Source organism: Mercenaria mercenaria, chromosome 3, assembly GCF_021730395.1.
Source record: "Mercenaria mercenaria strain notata chromosome 3, MADL_Memer_1, whole genome shotgun sequence".
NCBI classification, from domain to species: domain Eukaryota; kingdom Metazoa; phylum Mollusca; class Bivalvia; order Venerida; family Veneridae; genus Mercenaria; species Mercenaria mercenaria.
Genome location: NC_069363.1, coordinates 83,482,265 through 83,504,924, shown reverse-complemented (window position 1 = coordinate 83,504,924; position 22,660 = coordinate 83,482,265). Strand labels below are relative to the sequence as shown.

Sequence of the window (22,660 nt, the reverse complement as noted above, 5' to 3'; positions counted from 1 at the left end):
TTTTCCACCGAGATTGCCTACGTCACAAAACGGCTAAAGTTATGACGTACCGTTTGGGTCAAAAGTCTGAAATCGCTCGAGCGGTACCATAATACACGGTAAGCGTGTAAATTTACACGCTCACCGTGTAAATTTACACGTTAAGCGTGTTTTTTACACGCTTAGCGTATAAATTACACGCTAAGCGCGTAAATTTACACGCTCACCGTGTAAATTTACACGCTCAACGTGTATTTTCGTTGACCCGATTCTAAATTTATAATTCGAGCGAATAGACCAATCAAAATTTAGTTCAGAACTGCAAAAATGACTGCATTCACCGCGGACCAGTAGTATGATCGTCTTCTGTATGGATCCATATGAAAAAATGCAGACAGCAGTAGTTTCTGAAACGACTGTATATTATTAAATAGGTAATAATTCATAACTACAACCAAATGGAGAATAATTTCATTGAAGAAATACATAATATTTATTTCCGGGTAGCCAACGACCGGCTGCGCGAAGTCCCAGTAATGTATATGATGCGTACCTGTAACTAACAAACTTATACTGAAATGGATAATAATTTATAACTACAGCGAAACGGAGAATTATTTCATTGGCGAAATGGATAATATTTATTTCTGGGTAGCCAACGACTGGCTATGCGAAGTCCCGGTAATGTATATGATGCGTACCTGTTACTAACAAACTTATAAATCAAATTGATAATAATTTATAACTACAACGAAATGGAGAATAATTTCATTGACGAAATGGATAATATTTATTTCTGGGTAGCCGACGACCGGCCGCACGAACCCCATGTAATATTTATCAGGCGTACCTGTAACTAACAAAGTTATTACTGAAATGAATAATAATTTATAACTACAACGAAATAGAGAATAACTTCATTCACGAAATGGATAATATTTATTTCTGGGTAGCCGGCGACCGGCCGCGCGAAGCCTAGGTAATGTATATTATGCATTTAATTTTTTTTTTTATCAAATTTCGAGTTTAATAATATTTTATTGTTTATTACTGTTTACATTTATACTAACAAACATCAAAAATATACATGTACAGCCAAGAAAATAAGCAAATGGGTCGGGCCACAAGTACATGTAACTAACAAACTTATTACTAAAATGGATAATAAATACAACGAAATGGAGAATATTATTTCATAGCCGAAATGGCTAAAATTTGTATTACCTAAATGGAAAATACTTGTAATATAATTAAAAGTGGAAGTTGAAAATGAAATATTCAATTAAGTCCAGCTTTTCATTTTGTATCCACTTATACTAAGGTGGGGATCAATTCATTCCGTATTCAAAAATAGTAATCATCTTGAAATTGTTATTTATCATTTCTATTGATTCTTAGAATTGAAAGTTTTTATTTGAAAATATCAAATGGCAGCGATCAGATTTAAGAGAGGGAGGGAGAGAGAGAGAGAGAGGAAGGGAGAGAGAGAGAAGAGAAGCGGGGGGGGGGGGGGGGGGTAGCAGGGAAGGGTGTTATAGACTTGAAATCTTGTTCTATTTTTTTGCGGAATTCAGCTTTGTCATAATTATAATCTATTAAATTACGGATAATGACTTTGCGCACGATATGAAAATGATCCAGCATGTAAATATAAGAAATAAAAAATTATAGATTTATATTAGCAGGAAGGTCTAATACGTATCAGTTGTTCCAGATATTAGGTACTTCCCATTAGTAAGTAGTTAAAGTCCTTGATTTATATCTAACGAATTTACATTTTTTGTTACTACACTTTCATCGTTTTAAAAATAAATGCCCATTAAATTGCCAAATATATTCTTACAGATTTTAGAATACTAGATATCTGTTTCAGCGCTTTTGAACGTTTATTTTATAGATGAAAAGAGCGCTATAAAAATCTGGTAAATAATAATAATAATCTTGTGAAAATTTTAATTTCGTTTCTCAAGACAGCTCCGCCACGTGATATATTAATCCGTGTGCGTTCATATACGGTGGCGTTGATGACCGAAGGCATTAAATTGTGTCATATCAAAACCATCTTATATGCTTCAGTAAATTTTATGATCCGCTCTAATTAGGGAAACTCGAAAGGGTCCTGATAACCTAGGTGACATATGTTTTATTATGTTATTATGCATAATAGTTACGTAATGATTTCCGGTAGATCACTTAAAACAGCAACTTCAGTGACACGGAGCGGCTCTATTCTCTCCACCCCCCCCCCCCCCCCCCCAATTATGTACATATATTATTTATATATATATATTATTTGAAGTTGTAGAAAAAATAGATATATGATAACAAATGACATTTTAAAATGTAAAGTACCAAGTTTTATATGTGTATGATGTGTGGAATTAGACTGGAAATGCTTGTTCTTTTCTGACGAAAATAAGGATAAAGCAGGCTTTTCAGGTAAGATATGATAAAAAATGTAAATGTCTTTAATCAAAGCGTATATACTGCAGAATAAGTTACTTGACTGAAATCATCTTTACAGTGGCAAAACAATTCGTAATATCATGAAAATATTATGTATGTTTCCTTAAAAGTAATAATTCAATCACAAACTTTATAAATATCTTCCTTTGTAACATGTATTTTGATTGGCTAATCTATTTAAAAGTGTAAGTCAAGCGAGCGATACGCGCTAAGCGTATAAATTTGTACGCTAAGCGTATATTTTACCCGGTAAACGCGTAAAAATACACGCTGAGCGTGTACTTTTATAGATCTACCGACTGAAATACACGGTAAGCGTGTAAATTTACACGGTAAGCGTGTAAATTTACACGCTAACCGTGTATTATGGTATCGCTCGAGCGATTTCAGACTTTTGACCCAAACGGTACGTCATATTAAGTCATAAAGTGTCCTACTTTCCGCTGAAAGCATGGAATTAAAGGTGCCCGATCGGATAATTTCTTCAAAATCTGAAAATTTTTGAAAAGAGTTTTTATGTTTAGTTTGACCTAACTAGAGAAATGTTTTCCAAATATTTTGCCAAACTGCTCACCAAAAACTGATATAGTGTCTTACCTTACACTAGGCAATTTCTCTTGTTAAAAACGAAAACAAATACTTTCTTTTTGTCTGACACACAAGTGATACAATTATGAGTAATAAACAACCAGGTCAGTACTGTCACTCGAACCAACGGCCACAAATTGATGAGAGCTTTTGAATTTAACATTGAAAATGACCCATCTGTAGATGATTAATTCATTAATAAGCATCCAAAGATGTGTAACTGGGTTAAAACTTCTATTTCTGACCAGTATCTGCAGACTCAGGGTTATTGCCGATGAGTAATTATGTATTATTAGCTCGTGGCGCGCTCGAATGTATAACTAAACGTTCATTACTTAAAGTTCCGAGAAAAAAATACAGAAATATAAATTTTTCATCTGTATGGTAATAGGGATATTGCGTACGATTATTAGGATCAGTTTTCAACGTTGAAATATGACCTGCCTATATAGTTGTTGACTTTTCAACGAGGGTCAAATTTTTACGCGTGGGTGGGTCATTAAATAATGGGAAGGGTCAATTTTCAACGTTGAAAATTGACCAGTAATCCGTTGAAAAATGAGCCATGGGGTAAAGTTCTTGTGCAGAAGTTCTTGTTTATAATTGTCGTATTTATTCATATTCAAAATGTACAAGCTATGCTCTGATACGAAATGTAAGACCGCTGTTATAAAAGATAAACAAAACCATAGGATGAGCGTTTAAATGTGTAGGCGAGAAAAATTGAACTATTTGGTGGCTGTATTTCAAGCTTTCATTAGTACTCTCCCTTTGCAAGAGATTTGTACAGTTGGCAAGGTTGAAAAAAAAACTGACACTAACTTTCTAGAAGCTGATGCATCAAACTACCTTTTGCAGGCTTCGAAACAAATGGTCAGGGTAAATAAGGGTTTCGTATAAATACTGATGAATTTGGATGATAATATCAGAAGGCATTGGTGTTTTGTTTTTCGGCAGGTATGCAGTATTTTTTTCTTCTTTTGGGCACGACAATGTTGCTAACTCTATAAACATAAATACGGTACAAATAATTCAAAGAAACTTGACGTATACCAGGCTGTGACTTCGTGGGTCTCAGTCAAGGCCATTGGTTCTTAAATATACGCTTTTTTATTTTTGGAGAACTTTAGTCAGGTTTGATATTTCAGGATGTTGAGGCTTTTAATATGTAATTTTTGCACTAAAAATCCAAGTTTTACTATTAATAAAAGTAAAAAAATAATTTCCGATTTACAACTTGAACTGATGCTGGAAATTCTTAAGTTAATATTTCATTGTGATATCACCCTGTGATTTCACATCTAATAATAGCATAGAAAATGGAAAATTATTCTCCATTCTCCCATGCCATGCTTTCTCAGTTGCAGAAGAAAAAACTACAATCTATTGATTGATCTAAGTTTCAAAACCTTTTTAAAAGATTTCAGATTTGTCGTGTACTGCTTGAAAATGTATTCATGGAAACAATCAGATGGCAAAAAGGTGAGAGCATCGTTTTGGCTACTAGAGTTATTGCCCTTCGTAAATCTACGGTTACCAATGCTTCGCATTAGGCAACATGCAATACAGGGTTACCGTAATGGTTCGTTATTACTGCAAGATAGGCATCTGGGTAGAACCACCGACCTTCCGTAAGCCCGCTCCTGCTAAATACAGGTTCGACTGTATATTATTATATATGTAAAGATAAAATGTTTCATATCCATAATTGCGTAACCGATGACTTTTGAAAATACATCATACATGTTATACCCAAACCTACCCTATGAATAGCTCATAGTGCATATCAGAAACGTTTAATAATAAACTATTTGCATGTGTAGTGCTGTATGTATGCGTGCAATAGTAAACTATTTGCATGTGTAGTGCTGTATGTATGCGTGCAATTGTGACGATGCGTATTTTGCTGCAAAGCCTCATATCAAATTTAGATGACTGAACAATATGAATTCAAAGATTTTATTTTTAATTGACAGCCGTGACTCCATTTTTTTCTCATTGCAGAGGTATTTCTTCATAACAATAACGGAGAAAATAGTCCAATAGATGAGTGCATGGTGAAGTATTTCCTTATGACGTTTAACACAGCGGTCCAAGTCCACTTCCAATTAAAGTTGATATTCTATGGTAGGGCGACAGTTAGGCCATTCAAAAAGTTGAACCCGGACCCAATTTTTAATATGGCAAGTTCCAAAATGTTCGTCAAGGTCTGGAGTTTATTAGCCTGCCGGCATAAATTGGCATAAATTGTGGCGATCTGAGAAATCCAAGATGGCGTCCAAGATTACCGCCACAAAAGTACTGAAACACACCATCATGTCTACATTTTCACATAAATTTTAATTATTTTTCTGTTTAATATTTTACTACGATATGTCAGATTTTATGGGTATCTTTTTAACATAAATTGCCTGAAATTATTATGCAGATTAAAGGTCAAAAGGTCAAATAATCATAAACTGAAATATCGGATAGATAGAAGTATATATTTAGCATTCGATGTTAGGACAATTTTCAGATTTTAAAAGTATTTATGCAAAAACATGTCCTTAAGTTCATTCTCGGTGAACAGTACTCAGAGTACCGTGAATGCTTCTCATTGATCAGTACTCAGAGTACCGTGAACACTACTCAGTGAGCAGTACTCATGGTAATTTGAACATTACTCAGTGAGCAGTACTAACGGTAATGTGAACACTACTCAGTGGGCGGTACTCAAGGTGCCGTGAATAATACTCAGTGTGCAGTACTCACTGTGCCTTGAACACTACTCAGTGAACAATACTCACGGTACTGTGAACACTGCTCAGTGAGTAGATAATCCTTTTGTGCCATTCTTTGAATTCTTACAAAAGGATTTTCAAAACTACAAATAAGTGGTAATGGATGGTTAGAATTTGTATTTTAGCAGGAATTTGACCTTTTGGTATATTTGTTTTACCTTTAAATGTAACAGTTTAAAATGTTTTACAATACAATGCATGCCAGCAGTTCATTTCATCAAAAGTGAATGAAGGAATCCTTACTTTTTACAAAAAGCACCTTTTTCATTTTACGGCGGCCATCTTGGACGCCACCTTGCATTTCTCAGCTCGCCACCATTCATGCCAATTTATGCCGGTACTTTCAGAATCTACAAACATTTACGAACATTGCGGTATATAACATGCCTTGTTAAAAATTGGGTCCGGGTTACCCCTAGAAATAGTGGATTTTCTTGACCGAAGTCGCCCTACCACTAATTTAAGCCGCCGCCGGACTGCCCTTCCCACAGGAAAGCATTTTTATCTGCTCCAGGGTGCTTTTGCCTAAATGGTCGGCCATTCAACAAACGTCCTGAAATTAACTTCATTTATTTAGAATAGGGTTTAACAGCTCTTCGACGAGCTGATTAGTGACCTGTCGAAAGTTGAAAAAGAAATGTACTTGCAGGTCTGTACATATGCTACATACAGATATAGTTTAGATCAATTTGCTACAAGCCTCTGACCCTGTTGACATGACCTAGCCCCACACCCATCCCCCACCATATTATTTCTCTCGTTCAGTGTGTGGCTTAGTACAGTCTACTGCTTGGATGGTTCAGTGTTACGTTGCACAAAATGCCCGATCCAAACCTAGCTTCCGAGGAAACATAATATCGATACAAAAATATAAATATCAATAAATGCGAACGAATTTCAATGTTATTAAAATGCATTGTCATGCACTTACATACTGGGTTTCAACGTCCCCTACCCTTCTCAAAAATTTATTTGGAAGATTCATAGTCCGTGTTTAGACACGATAAAACCGAGTATGTAATTATTTTGCTTGGTTTTGTTCCATGCTTTCAAATTATCTTCTTATAGATTTTTATTTCTATAAGGGTAAAGAACATTTTTATTAGTATAATATTTGCTAGAATTTTACCAAAAAATCGATTTATATTACTTTACATGTACATGCATCAGGTTCATTTTTAGAATTCCTGTTATTTCAAAAGGTGTAAAACTTTTAATAATCAGAAATATAACCCAGATAAAATGACACCCATTAACATGATGGTATCCGTCATTAAATTTAAACCTTAGAGTAAATAAAAGTGCTGTAATGACAAATTCAAATATACACTTTGAAAGCAAACATTGTCAACCAATACAAGACCACCACATACACATGCAAAAAATCAATGTAAGCAATTTCTATAACCTAGTCAAGTATTACCTCGGTGGATATTCGTAGGCGGATCGGGATGGGGGGTGGTACTTTTTAACCCTTAACATGCTGAATACGATTGATTCTGCTTTTGCGACCAGTGTAGATCATGATCAGCTTGTACATCCGTGCAGTCTGATCATGATCTGCACTGTTCGCCATTCAATCAGTAACTTTTTGGTATGCACCCCTTTTAATAATAGATGGTACTGTCCAAACTGAAAGATGGGCAAGTTCATTATAGAAATTTAGCAGGGTAAAGATTAAGTCAAACTCACGTCCTTCTCTCGAAATGCCATCTGATGTCATTCAAGTCTGTATATTCAAGTCCAAATCTTTGAGATCAACATGCATTAGAAAATCCATTCTTTATACCAGTAAGGCAAGAAACACATTAACGGCGTTACAAATCAGATAAAATATATAAAGAGCTGTAATCTTGGCCAAAATTACATAAAGTAATTAAAATCAGCATGAAGCACGCGGACTCATATGACTTAAAGGCGTACACTAGAATTCCCTGTATATGAGATGGGCGAAAATTTTCCCAATAACAGAATTTCTTTAAACTTTGGATATTGAAGGACAATCATCTAAGAAACAAAAATATGCAATAAAAATCATAGGTCACCGGTATCGAAAAAGAGTTATCTGCCCTTGAAAACGCCATTTTTGGGGGAAATGCGGTTTTCAAGGGCAGATAACTTTTTTTCGATTCCGGTGACCTATGATTTTTATTGCATTTTTTTTGTTTCTTAGATGATTGTCCTTCAATATCCAAAGTTTGAAGAAATTCTGTTATTGGGAAAATTTTCGCACCAAATTCTAGCATACGTCCTTAATGTAATTTACATACGGCATATATATTATTTTTAAAAGGAACACAATGTAATTATAAACGCTGTAGACCTCTTAATTTTTCAGATATTCTCCGCCATTCAACCCCGTGATCCATCCCGCAATAAACCCGGCAATCTACTACGCTATCCAGCCGCAATGCCACCCTGCAATCCACGATGCTATCAACTCTGTACCGCCAGACAATCCATCCTGCAATCCACTACGCATGAAATGCCGTTATCTACCTGACGATTCCACAATGTACTCCGTGATCAACCCCGCAATAAACTCCACGATCCACTACGCTAACTGTCCCACACAATGCACTCCATGATCCACCCCGCAATAACCTCCGCGATCCACTACACTATCAACTCCACGATGCATTCCGTGATCCACTCCGCAATACACCTCGCGATCCACTACGCTATCCACCCCGCAATGCTCTCCGTGATCCACCCCCGCAAGCTGTAAGTGTTATAAATGTCGGATCTTTTTACGAAATATGATATTGTTTATAAACCATGGCCACTATTATACCTGGTACGCCTTTCGGCATACATTTCAAGTAATTATTCAAGTTTTTGAACGTCACAATTCATAACCTTCAAATAATATAAAAAGTCTTTCATAAAAAAGAGTAGAGATGATTTTTCAAAAAAGTACATTAAATCATGTAAGAATTTGATCATTAGATACGACCTATTACTTAAAGCACTTCGTGATAATTTGTCTGTAATTAAAATAAAGCTAAAACGGTAGGGGAGGGGTTTTCAACTTATGTATATGACGTTTGTGCATTCAAAAAGATGATTTATAGAATTTCTTAAGGGGACACTTTGACCTTTTCTTCAATCAGATATATAAGAAAGGAAAGTATCGGTGTATGTTGGGGTTTTTTTTACTTCTCAAATTAAATTTTATTGTGTATCTAAATTAAAATGTATAACTAAAAAGATTTATAAAGATCTGATGAGATAAAAAGAAAGTTATAGTCATTTCGAAAATACTTTGCTTAAAACGGCTGAAAATACAATATTGCACGAAAAAGAAGATAAAGTTATATGTCCCAATTTAAAAAGTTTACAGGTTCCTACGAAAACAGTCGAATTATGAGGTGCCGTTTCTGTTTGTTTTGGCGATAATATGTGCAACTGCATTTTATTCAATTTCATAAAATTTCGACCAGCGGTTTAAAAAGGGATGCACATAATTAAAGAGTCATCAAAGTGCAGTAACTCCAAGAAAATTCGTCGGACCGGAGCATTGCTTTAATATGCAAACTACACTTAATTCTAATAATTGCAGAATCAGTCCAGAGATTTATGGGCGACATGATCTTCATAATTAAAATGTCACCAAAGGGCAATAACTGCATGAAAAAAAGTCACCAAACTGGGACATGAAAAAAAATACGTGCAATTGGATTTCATACAAATCATTCTGTGAAGATAGCAGCTTTTGGGACAAAGTCCAGTATGTAAAGGGGCCACAACTCTGTCATAAATAATTCGAGCGGAACCTGCATGCTCGAGTCCGAACGGAACGTACAAGAGATAAGGCTTGATACCCATTGTCATTGAAATATTCTGGTCAGGGGCTATCAAGGTTTTGGAGATGAAATGCCAACAAGTGTAAATTCATGTGGAAAGACGGCGAATGCAAAATGTAATCAGTCTCCCAAGAAGGGAAGGGAAAAAAACGAAACGAACTGTATAAGTTTGAGTATACGGTATTAAATCGGTAATTTCCGTGTGTCATTCGGCTTTCTTCGGCAGTAAATATATAACTCCTAATGGTTATAACACACTAAATAGCCACCACTATATATTCTATATAAAATGACAAGTTTTCACTATGCTGCAATACACACCTAGACCCATCTTAAATTGCTTTAACTTACATTTTCTTGTAGAGCAACATTCATACTGTAAAAATATCTAAAAAAAAAAAGTAGGGGTCATGTTTGATGCAAGAAAAATATTTCTGGTCAAACGGACACACCGTGATTTTTACACTGAAATGACAATCACAATTTAGGGTAGGGGTGTATGAATGAATTTCACATGTTAAATCAGTTTGGAGTCTTTTTTCAACATGCAAATGCTACCAGTATGTCAAGTATAGGCATGCAATATGATTTCAACCAATATATAGCAATGATTTCAAGGAAAAATCCTTCTTACAGCAAAAAAACTGAGAACTATTTGAATCCGCCATTATGCGACTACCATTTTTTCATAGGTGCTCAGGCTATTTAGTGTCTGTATGCCTAATACGAGAACAGGACTAACTTCGGTACTAGCCGAGGAATGCCGAAATCATTTATGGAGAAAATAGTTATCAAATGGAAACTGCCGATTGCCATTTCTAGAAACAAATATAAGACCTCTTCTTACATCAACAACAGGCCAGTAAAAAACATTAGCTGCAGCTGCAAGCGTTTCTCGTGTTACGTTATTTTCGCTCATATCTGTGTTTTGTGTCTTTCGATTCACATGTCAAATTTTGCGACAATCTGAAGAACCATCGGAAGAAAATTACAGCTAACTAATGTCTTTCTTTGTGACTTAATGCAAGCTTTGATATTCGCGTAGAGATATCACCAAGTCTTGGTTGTTCCAAGCAAATGTACTTTCATTGGTTCTGTGATCTATAGCATACGTAGGTCACCTTTCCGATTTTTTTCCTGTTTTTTTATTATTATTATTATTATTATTATTATTATTATTATTAAATAAAGTTTGGTAGATTCTACATCATTTTTAGACAGTCAGTGCGCCGTACAACATTCAGCGATGACTTACGTTGACAAAACTTTGCATTATGTAGTAAAATAACGTTTATGCATTATAATAGAATATATCATAACATCTGGTATATTTAACAACTTGGCAAAGTTTCAGTTATATTTGACTTGAAGCTGAACAAACATCATTAGATCATCTAGAAGTTTCAGTTTTAACAAAATTCAATATTTCTATACCGACTACAAGTACTTTCTTTCCGTCCGTAGTTTGAGCTAATTGTCACAAATGCATCAAATATACACAAAAGGAAATGTCCTAAAAGCTCTATTATACAAAATGAATTAAGAGTAAATATTTTATTAGCGCTGAATAAACATTACTATACAACATCTTCTGCTTTGTCCGAACAAGTTGTCAAATAATATTTTCAATGGCGGACCAGATCTCGTTCTCGCGAGACTTCAGCTGTAATTGTTCCTCAAACAAAGCTTTTTGAAATGACTTATTGAAATATTTAAGCATAATTGTTGAATTAGCCCGCGCATATATCATTTGAGATGGTTAGGTGTCCTGTTTCCTTCTTTTCAAATGTATTAATGAAAGCGATGGGTAAAGACGCGTTAACTCCATTTGCCAAAAAGTAAACCAGTTTTTAATGACAGCAAGTAATTTCAGTTTGGCTTAATGACATTATTAGAAAACATTTGAAATAAACGTGTACCATTCCTGTCATCTGCGGATGCTGTCGGAGAGATTAGGACAGATGCATGATGTATACAAAAAGAGCTGCGAAGACAAGCAGACGACACTCTATATGATATATCATTTAAAGGTGAGTGCACTTTTCATGAGCAGACGATTTTTTTTTCACTTGTTTTTGACTTTTGGGTAGATATGAGCTAGATTAAATTTACAATTATTTGCCACTATGACAACTGATTCTTATTTGTCAATGCTTTTGAGCCCGTCTCACGCTATGTTATAAATAGTGACAAGGCGTGATTAATATGTGTTCTCTTTCATTTAATACTATTTTTATTATTTAGTTATTTCGGAATTTGCATCTCATGAAAATTTTAGAAGTACTTATTACTGGAAAAGGCATATGTCGTTTATCATAAGCCGTCGCTATCTATAAATTATGTTACCTAACATTTGCATTTTAAACGACCCGCTAAATTAGTGGTAATTAGTGTGAATTGGAATTTACTGGGTTTCTGATATTATCATCATATCGACCGGAAGAAAGTAAAGTAAAAAGGTAGCAGACTAAATTCATGGACAAAGTGTCGTCTGCATTTCCGCTTCTTAGGTGCAAAATAGCTAAATTGTCATATGGATTAGTCATCTTTGGAAACGCATGTTTAATAGCAACGTACTGAATTTTGACATAGAAATGGCAATATGAAAATGTCTAGGATTGTTCCCAAGTAAATTAACTTGAAGCTGGCTATAACATTCACTGGTTTGGAACATGTGATGAATGAATATATATAACAGTCTACGAAATTCGGACGCAACGAAACGTACGTTGGTGTCTGCACGAGCTTAAAGGATAAGATATTATCTGAAATTAATAGCAGATAAATTATTATACGAAATCAAAGGTACACTTTCTGCGTATGCTGCGAAGATTTTTTGTTTCAGAGTTGAAAAAAAATGGCTAATCTGTTTTAAATTTTTCGGCCCACATACCAACTTAAAGGCCACCAGACATTTTCGATCGTGAAGGTTAAAATTGAAAAGATTGCTTAATTGTACATAATTATTTTCACAACACATACAATGTAATTCCTCTGGTTTATTTTCCTTTATGTTCAAGCATTACCCAAAAACGCTACCTGAAACTGCCATTATCCATAATGACAACACTCCTTTGACACGTAAACTTAGCGTAAAATATACTTTACAAAGAGTATTTTTATTTATGTATGTGATTTAGATTTAGCTGATATAATACAAATGTAAAGTAATTTACATGGGAAAATATGTCGAAATTTATCTTATTTCTGTATCATAGTATTTTGTAGATTTATATAATTTTTTCTTTCATCAACTGGAGTAAGACTGTAGTTTGCAGTCTATTTACAGGAAAGACTGGCCAAAATGTTCGTCATAATGCATATGTGGTGCTACACAATGGAAGCTAAGATCTATTCAAATTTAGTTTAAAGCTTATTTATTTTACATCGAGTAAAAAGAAAGCTCTCACAACTTATTTGTAAATGTTTTCTGGACATCTGACCACTTCTCCGCGGTCATTCGCGGTCAAACTCATGCAAAATATTGATTCAAACGTGTATAGGCTTTTCAAAAAGCAACTATTATATTATCATTTCGCCATGTGGGTACGCTAACCAGACAGCTTGTGACTACAAAGGTACACGCCCTTGCCTGAAATAATGCTAAGATGGGTAACTGGGGAGTCTCCTGTCGCCATTAAAAAGCTGAACAGTCGCCATATTACCTAAACTGTTTCGGTTTGAATTTAACAAACAAACATTTTGTAAGAACGGGGTCCGTATTCATCAACGTTTAAAGACCTGCTCCAGTCCTACCTTTTAACCTTAAATTGTCTCTGAAAAAGCATGAAAATCCTGGCTATGAACAGTGGCGCCTGTCAAAATATAGTCTATTTTTTATAAAATTCTATATAAAATACCTGTGGTTTTTCGTGCTAAAGTGTGGCGCGTGGTCGTTAACTGTTACCTAGTGTAACCATGGGTTGCATACACACAATAAAGTTTGAATAGCCGCGGAGCAGGGCTTTAAAGTCAAGTTAACCCTTAGCAAGTGCACGATTCTGCCTTGCGATCAGTGCAGACCAAGATCAGCCTGCACTGATCATGGTCTGCACTGTTAGCAATTCAGTCAGTTATTTTTCAGTGAACACCCCTTCGAAAAATAAATGGCGTTGTCCAGATTAAATGATGGACCAGTCCATTTTAAGCAGGGTAAAGGTTTTGTAATTTACGGAAATTATTGAATTTTTCATAACATATTTTACGGCTTATTCATACTCAGTCTGGTGAAAATTTGCTAAGATATTTGCAATTCTCGCTGAGTTTTGTCTCAGTGTTTGCAAATTTAACAACTATAGAGCGAAGAGAAAAGTTGAAATTCTAAAATGTACGCCTATATTTCAGACTTGTAAGTTTGATGAATGCGAGTCCTGAATTTTGGATTTCTCGGCTTTCCTTTGTCTTTATTGAAAAGTATAATGTAGTTTATTCTAACTGCACTATTTGATCCATTAAAAGTCTTCCTTTCAATAAAATAATTGAATAGTCAGTTTTGAATGCAATCTTAAAATTCTATTTTTAAGCTATTTTATTAGGAGTAAGTATCCACATTATTAATCATTTCCTTTTCTCAAGTTTCAAAGTTTAAAGCTCAGCAGGAGAGATTAATTTTTTATACTTTTTTTAAAAAATAAAAAGGACTGCTTCTAACAGTTCAAGGACACCAACGAAGTTTTGAATAGCAACCAAGCATTGTGAAGTACATTACTTGCTGGAAACCGGTGTATGGTGACACTTTTCCCACAGTAAATTGCTACACACACATTTGAAATTCGTGATTTTAAACTTTTTTGTCATATTTTGCTCTTTTTTCGTCAGCCATGTTTGCTCATCACTGATTTGAAAGTAAGTCAATCTTATCTTTTGTCACTGAAAAGTTCACAAGGGCAGTTATAAATCAGGGGAGTTAATAGCCGTTATTAAACAGGATTAAAGGTCCAATACTAAGGAAAGTGAACATTTTAATTTCTTTTAAAAAGCACAGAAACTATTTCATTTTATTGGAAAATGAAAGTTGGTATGTAGAAATTCGAAATAAATCGCAGTATATGTACAATTATTTTTCTATGAAGTATGAAGAAAGTTAAAAAGACCTGGGGGTCATTCTGTTGATTCATTGAAATTTCAACATAATACACATACATTTCTTTGAGTTCCAAAGACCTTCTGTAAATTTTGACCTGCCAATCTTCATTATTTAGTGTATTGCAGAAGTCTATGCACTGGCTATAAAAAAAAATTGCCAACTTACTTTCCCTTAGTAATGGACCTTTATATTACAATATTTTCCACATGCGAAAAAAAAAATATTTTAGGGAGTCATTTATTTTTATTCAACTAATACAGGACAGTAGGAGATAACTTCGGAAGCTAACAAAAAGTTCCTTTTCTTCTTAAAATTTAGCTAAGATAGAATTTTGTCAGTAACCTTACAAAGAGTTAAGATTAATGATTTTGCCTCATGTATAGGTCAGTGGCATTACCGCGATGAAGCTGAGATTAACGCCTTCTCCACATGACAGTCAGTAGCCTTAATGTGGTGTCAATTTGCAAAAAATAAGATAAACGCCATCTTCAAATGTACAATTCTCCTTATGTACGCTTAAACCTTGCTCCACAGCCAGCAGCATTACTTATGTGCCAGTTTGCAGAAAATTAAAATAAACGCCTGCTCCACATGTACAAGTCGGTACCCTTTCTGTGGTGCTGAATAGCAAAGTCAAGATTACAAACTGTGCCACATGCACAAGTCATAAGCCTTACAGAAGTATTGTTTTGCAAACAGTCAAGATTAATGCCTTCCCCTCATGTACAAGTGAATGATGTTTAGCAAAGAGTTAAGATTAACGTCTGCTCCACAATCAGTAGCATTACTGTGATGTCAGTTTACAAAGAGTTAAGAGTAATGCTTCCTCCACCATCAGTAGCATTACTGTGGTGTCAGTTTACAAAGAGTTAAGAGTAATGCTTCCTCCACCATCAGTAGCATTACTGTGGTGTCAGTTTACAAAGAGTTAAGAGTAATGCTTCCTCCACAATCAGTAGCATTACTGTGGTGTCAGTTTACAAAGAGTTAAGAGTAATGCTTCCTCCACCATCAGTAGCATTACTGTGGTGTCAGTTTACAAAGAGTTAAGAGAAATGCTTCCTCCACAATCAGTAGCATTACTGTGGCGTCAGTTTACAAAGAGTTAAGAGTAATGCTTCCTCCACAATCAGTAGCATTACTGTGGTGTCAGTTTACAAAGAGTTAAGAGAAATGCTTCCTCCACAATCAGTAGCATTACTGTGGTGTCAGTTTACAAAGAGTTAAGAGTAATGCTTCCTCCACCATCAGTAGCATTACTGCGATGTCAACCTACAAAGAGTTAAGATTAACGATTGTTCCATATGTACTTGTAAGTCATAAGCCTTACAGAAGTATTGATATGCAAAGATAAAAAATTAACGCCTTCTCCTCATATACAAGTAAGTGTTGATTAGCAAAGGGTTGTGAAAAGCGCCTGTTCAACAATCAGTAGCATTACTGCGATGTCAATCAACAAAGAGTTAATATTAATGCCCTGCTCCAAATGCTCAAGCCAATCGGTCCTTGCTGCGGTGTTGGATGCAGTGTCAAGAGTAACGCTTGATCCACAAGTACGATTCAGTAGCCTCAAAATGGCGTTAATTTGTCAAAAATAGGATCAACACCTATAACATGTGTTAAGATTAACAGTGCAAAAGGCTATACTTGTAGCGCAGTAAAGAGTCTTTTCATCATGTACAGTAGTATTTAGTGTTGAAAAGAGATTAGATTAACGGCTTCTCAACGTGTAACCTAATAGGCATTATCCTCTTCTTCGGCTAGTTATTTTTTAATTTCCTCTTTTAGAGCGTTTTAACAGCTAAAAAAAATTACGTATCCACCATTTTGATTGTGTTATGACTTACTGTTGGAACATTCCAATAAAAGGTCTTGTTGTTTATTCACATTGCTACAGTGATGTTACAAAAGTGATTAGTTTTTGCTCAGTTGCAGGCTTTTTAGGATAAAACGTTTCTTACGGTTTAGTAGTCTCATGAAACACTGGACTTTTTGGCGTTTTAAAATGTTGTATATGGCGTGAATTTTGAATGAACATGTCAGACAAAATTAGAATTGCAATTCAAGTCGACACACAACGCAAGTTTTTGCCCCATTAGAAGTACAAAACTAGTTTGTCTTTTTTCAATACATAAAGAAATTATTAAATACATGACTATTGTAAATGATAAATTGATAAATTATGTATAATAGATAACAGGTGACACTATATCAAAATGTAAAATATCAAATAATTTTAAACGTTGAAAAGGCATAACCTGAACATTAAGTAATTAAAATTTTATCAAAGGGAAAAATATCTTTAACAGACATACGAAAAATAAATAGTAATAAACTGACTTTGATTATAATTAGAATACCAGACCTAGCGAAAATTTCGAAATGTGTTTGCATTGCAAGGTATTGCGAAATTTTGACTACTTCATGAAATGATCAAATATGATCACTGGTATAGGAATTAACTATATTTAATTGAGCATATATTTGTTGAAGGACAAAGCTTCCACAGGAATTTTTCATGCTCCAACACCGGTCAGACATTATTTGTTGTTTTTGTTGCTAGGCTCTCTGAGCAAACAGTGTTGGAAACCCAATGTGGTAATCCATTTCACTCTTTTGTGCTGAAGTGTCGAATGTTTACTTTCGGCAAATAGAGATACTTGTTATAGGTATGCCGCGTTCAAGAGCTTTTTTGTCGGTCTCTCTGGTTTAAAAGGTGGTGGTGATATAATAAAACACAATTTTCGCACTGTTACTAAAAAGAAATCAATGGATAAATTTAGAAATAATTGTCTTGCTCCGAGTATATTGTTTAAAACATGGACTCGAGTGTAGTCACAATTCAAAATGTATAAAAAGTTTCAGTAATGAATTTTGCTACCGCTAAAAAAGAGTTTAACAACTGTTCTAAAATGAAAGTTGATATGAAAAAAACATCTCTATATGTATACAATTAGATTTTATATTTTGTCACGTTATGTACATGTATATAGTTGATCATTTAAAGTTAACGTTATGTGTAAGATTCGCATGGTATACTTTAAATAGCTAATAGCTTGACTTATAGTTCGTTGAAGCAGCATCTTATTTACTTGCGGAATCTTCCAGAAGAAGTTACAACAGAATCATTTGAATTTAACGTAGTAGCCCGTACTTATAATCGGCAATTTCCGTGTGAATACGTATATTCGCATGCTGTTCGGCATTCTTCGGTTTATGAAGCTCATAGGAACACATGACATTCCGTATTTACCGAAAAATGTCGACATAGCCAACAGAGTATACGGAAATGCCGACTGTGGTAACGGGTCTATTACACTGATGTAACGCCGGTTAAAGGCTTTATATGATTACAAAACAATTCTTCATGATCAATTGTGGTTCCTAGAGTAATTTACACGTAATGATTTGCGGCAATTTCCATGTTACACGATTACGTATTCATGTTAACCTCTTCGGCATTCATTTTCGGTCATAATTAAAGGTCGCCCAACGCACACGTGGTTTTCCGTAAAACACCGATGAATGCCGACGGATATTACATAAATTGCCGATTTTTATTACGAATTCATTGCATTACTGAGTTCTAAACCAATTTTAAAGATCATTACGTCTAATAATTTCTCTTACTTTTTTACTTTAAAAAGTCGATCGAAAGTTGTATTAGGTACATTGTGGTGTTTAGATTGATTAATGGCAAGGTAACTCGCCGTAACTCGAGATGGGAGATTCACCGCATTGTTGTGGGACAGCTGTTATTGTAATATACGTACAGCTTTTTCATATTTCATAGATTACATCGCCAGTAAATCTCCAATAAAACACACATATACGGCTTGTTAATTCATGTCTAAAACGATCGAGCCCGTTGAAAAACGATAATTGACGGGCATTCTGAAATTTCTGAAGGTTTCTCTATGAATGTCCTATTCAGGGTGAAATGAATCGGGTTATCTGATATTTGAACAAACTTGTCCTATACAATACCAACATTTGCAATGATTCCGGTACCAATTATAGTATTTTAATATTTAATTCTTTTGATATGAAAGCGTGTATATATGTTGAATAAAAGAGAATTGAACGACTGAGGCCAATTGACGTACTTGGGATCTTTTTTTATCTTCCAGCTATGACATGTTTGTACCTAGGGACTCAGTGGGCTCTTTTGTCTTGTGTGCAAGATCGAAAATAGACCTCAGCCGCAGAAAAAAAATGGAAATAAGATTGGTGAGTTGTTTCTTTTCATTTCTCCTTTTTGATATATTTGTTATATTTTATATCTTTTCATTATCTCTAGAGTTGCTGATTTGATTATGATCAAAATTCTGGTTCGAAACATAAAAATCACGTACTAGATTCGAAGAAAAGTGCAAATTCGTATTTCAGTGTAGTTTTTAACTAAAGACATTAATAAATAAGAAATTTAGTTTCAAAAATAGTTCAGCCTTTCTAACTAATTAGTGCAAAATGGGGGTGGAGACATTTTTTTAATGTCACGTGACGATGTACGTGCACCTTCGAAGGGTGCATGACTATTTAATAAAATTTCAAATCGTTTAGAAAGCATATTAACTATATTTTATCTAAACTTTGATAATGTATTATAATGTGTGAAATATATGCGGTTTTTTAAGTATTTGAGTGTTTATTAGTAATATTTATGCATAATGGCGATGTATGTTGTAATATACTGTTTTAAATCTTGGCGATCCGTCCCCAGAAGCTCCCTTACAGTTATCAAGTGGTCCTGACTTGGGGCTAATTTCGACATGCAGAGATTGCCTCGGTGTATGTACTTGTTGAACTTTATTTTGTTGCTTATCAGTAGCCGATATTTTGTCGTCTTCCTCAGATCCGATATTCAATGGCACTGCTTATAAAGAATGGAATTCCGATCTGTAAAAAAGAATTAAGAGATTTAGCTGCTGAAGACAATATTTTGAAAACCCTTCTAAAACTTTTGTAATCGTTAGAGTTATTTGCTTAGACCAGTATGCAACATGTTTTCATTGATCTAGGTATTAGGTGTCTAAATTAGTTTATGATTTCTGGGACATTGACAATTTGACTTGTCCTTTTTTTATTACCGACTATCTGATTTATTTGTCTAATATTCATATGGAAACTTTATGCAGTTTTTAAGTGCTTATGTATAAACATGTAAAAACTTTGGATTATCAACGTCACAGTCGCTGGGATATGGGCCTGGGTGGGAAAAACGCTGTCAATGCTTAACTAATGGATTATAGGGCTGAATACAATGTTTATTTAATGGAAAAATGAGAGTCTGTCAATATTTGTTGTTATTTCCCCGTCGGCTAATTGACCATGGCATTGCATACACACCACTTGAGCCAAGAATAAAGCGTCACACAGTTTTGCCAAAAATAAAAACCGGTGCTTAAGTTTTCACTATTTCACAAATGTTCTTGTTTAAGACCCGTACGTGTTGGCGGATAAAGACATTCTCGTATCTAACAAGGTAAAACTTTGTATGAAAAGATATTTATTTATAGACACTGAAATTAATGTGCTTATGTTATCATATGACTAACAACATGACAAAATATAAATCAGTAAAAATATTTTTTTTCATGATGGGATTCTTTAATTGTGCGGATTATTAAAAGGGATTGTAAGGCAAAGTATCGTAATACTGTATCGGCGTACATTCCGTCATTGTGAATTATTGTCGCTATTTATTATTCATATATTCTTTTTCTCTTAAATCTTCTAGCACTGTAAAATATTGTTCATGCTCGTCGTTGTGAATATTAAATTCAATGGCGACAAGACTTTCAATGATTATAATAGCTTTACTCGAAGTCACGGTTATTATTAATTCATATCTTTATAGTATTGCGAAAAAGTTGATGAATTTTTAACTTGTCCTAAGTTATCACATCATGCTGAAACGATGTACAATGTAGTATATTAGAGGCTTGGATTTTAAACTGTCTGCTTTGAAAATTTGTGAAAAGAAAATTATCTATCGTGAAAATTTTATTACCTTTGGACAATTGTGTACATTCCCGGATATGTAATACATGCATAATGAGTATGTACATCTTGTGAAGGGTAAAAGATATTAGTGAAATAACCGTCGCACCGGCATGTGAGGTTGAGCTAATTAAATTTGCCTAAATATGGGCATTTTTTTACCACTTAATAATATGAATTTGAGTTTTGTGCTAGTTCCGAGCCATATATTCATCTTCGCCAGACAGTTTAATTTGTTTCAATAATTTTACATATAAAGAAAGAGTTGCGTTATCCCTAATCCAAGTAAAAGTTTAGATATTTTAAGATTTAACTTGTATACGTAATTATTTTATACCTATTATAGTCGTAAGCCAAGTCCTGTCTTATACAGTGTAATATTTTCTTCTCAATCTACTGGTTTCTATCAGAAGCTAGCATGTTAGCGTTCAGTTCTTGTACTTGCATACCAGACCGGATTTTCCCGTATTTTTGCCGGTGTTGGATAAAGTCGTCCTACACCACGTGGTGTAAGATGACTCACGTGCTGTAATTCATGAATGAATATATAAATTCATACACTACTATAATAAAGTAGTGCTGAAAAGAAAAAAAAAAACATTCAATTAACTTTATTTCTTCTATTAATTACAAAAAGAAGAAGCTTTACCTAGTTGAAAATGCAGATGGAAATATCTGGCTTGAGAGTTAGGAGCTGGACAAGCTCGTATCACACCCAGCTGTGTAAGATGACTCTCGTGCTTTAGTTTAAGAATGAATGCTTAAATCCGTACGTACGATTCAAAAATTTTTTAAAAAAGTGCTTAAAAGCATTCGTTTTATATAGTTTTTCTATTAATATACAAGAAAAAAATACATCACTAGTTGAAGGTGCGGATGAAAATATCTGGCTTTTGGGTAACTGTTCAGTGCGGTAACTCGGCAGAGCCTCGCTACCGCCTAAATAGTAACCTGGAGCCAGATATATCTATCCGCACTATCAACCAGTGTCTCGTACAAATATCTGACTATAACCAAATGATTCTGTCTATTCATTTATACTCTAACCTCCCCAAAACAGCCACCTTGTTTTAACACCGACACAGTTTCATGCGATCACTAATATTTAATAGTACATGTACATGTAATTACAAATAATTGTATTAACAGGAAACCGGATGTTCTTATATCTTAAAGGGGCATATCAAATGACTGACAGGTGATGCATTATAAATAAAAGTGATAGTTTAAAGATTCAATGGATTTTATGCAAAAATAATTCATAAAATGTGTAGAAACGCATCCAAGGGTGTTATTTAAGCAATTATGTATGTGAAATAGACAAAATTTACCTGTATCAAATTATTAGCTTAAGTTTATGATATTTTAAATTTTCTCATTTTAAATGTTATGTCCATCTTGAAGAAGTCCCTTTAAAGTGATCTTTCTACCTATTTTTGAAATAACTCAGGTCTAGTCAGTTTGTTATGATACGAATGATGATGTTTGGTATTTATAAGGGAACGAATGGGCTTTCATAATCATTTAACAGATAAGATCTGTACTACTGTAAACTTTTGTAAACATACTTATAATAGTAAAATGTGTATTATTTAGCATTTTCCTGTTTTCAGTTGCCAATATATATATGAAAAGTGCATTAACAGTGGATATCGACCATTTAAAGAAAATCAATCTACTTTATGAAATAGGAGCCTATGCTTTTGAAATATTGAGAAATTTTGCAAGTGGTAATTACACTGTAACTACAAAATTGTTCAAATTTGACCGAATCAATTATTAACAAGTGCTCTGTATGTATTAAGAATGACTCTTTTGAAAAATTTTGACGAGTGCTTTTATTTGCTTATCGATCAGTAATTATTCGATTCTATCTTTTTTATATCTTTTGTATTCCAATTGATTAGCTTTGCGTTGCTAAGGTCGTGTATGAAATTTGAAACTTAATA

The 22,660-nt window shown here is 34.2% G+C and overlaps 1 long non-coding RNA gene across 1 annotated transcript; it reads right to left on the bottom strand.

Annotated features, from left to right (window-relative positions):
* Positions 1-19,338: 19,338 nt before the first annotated feature.
* Positions 19,339-22,157, bottom strand: LOC123523863 (uncharacterized). The gene is made up of 3 exons (XR_006681181.2): positions 22,043-22,157; positions 21,049-21,237; positions 19,339-19,607 (listed from the first exon to the last, which is right to left on the bottom strand). It is a non-coding gene; the product is annotated as an uncharacterized LOC123523863 (long non-coding RNA).
* Positions 22,158-22,660: the final 503 nt, after the last annotated feature.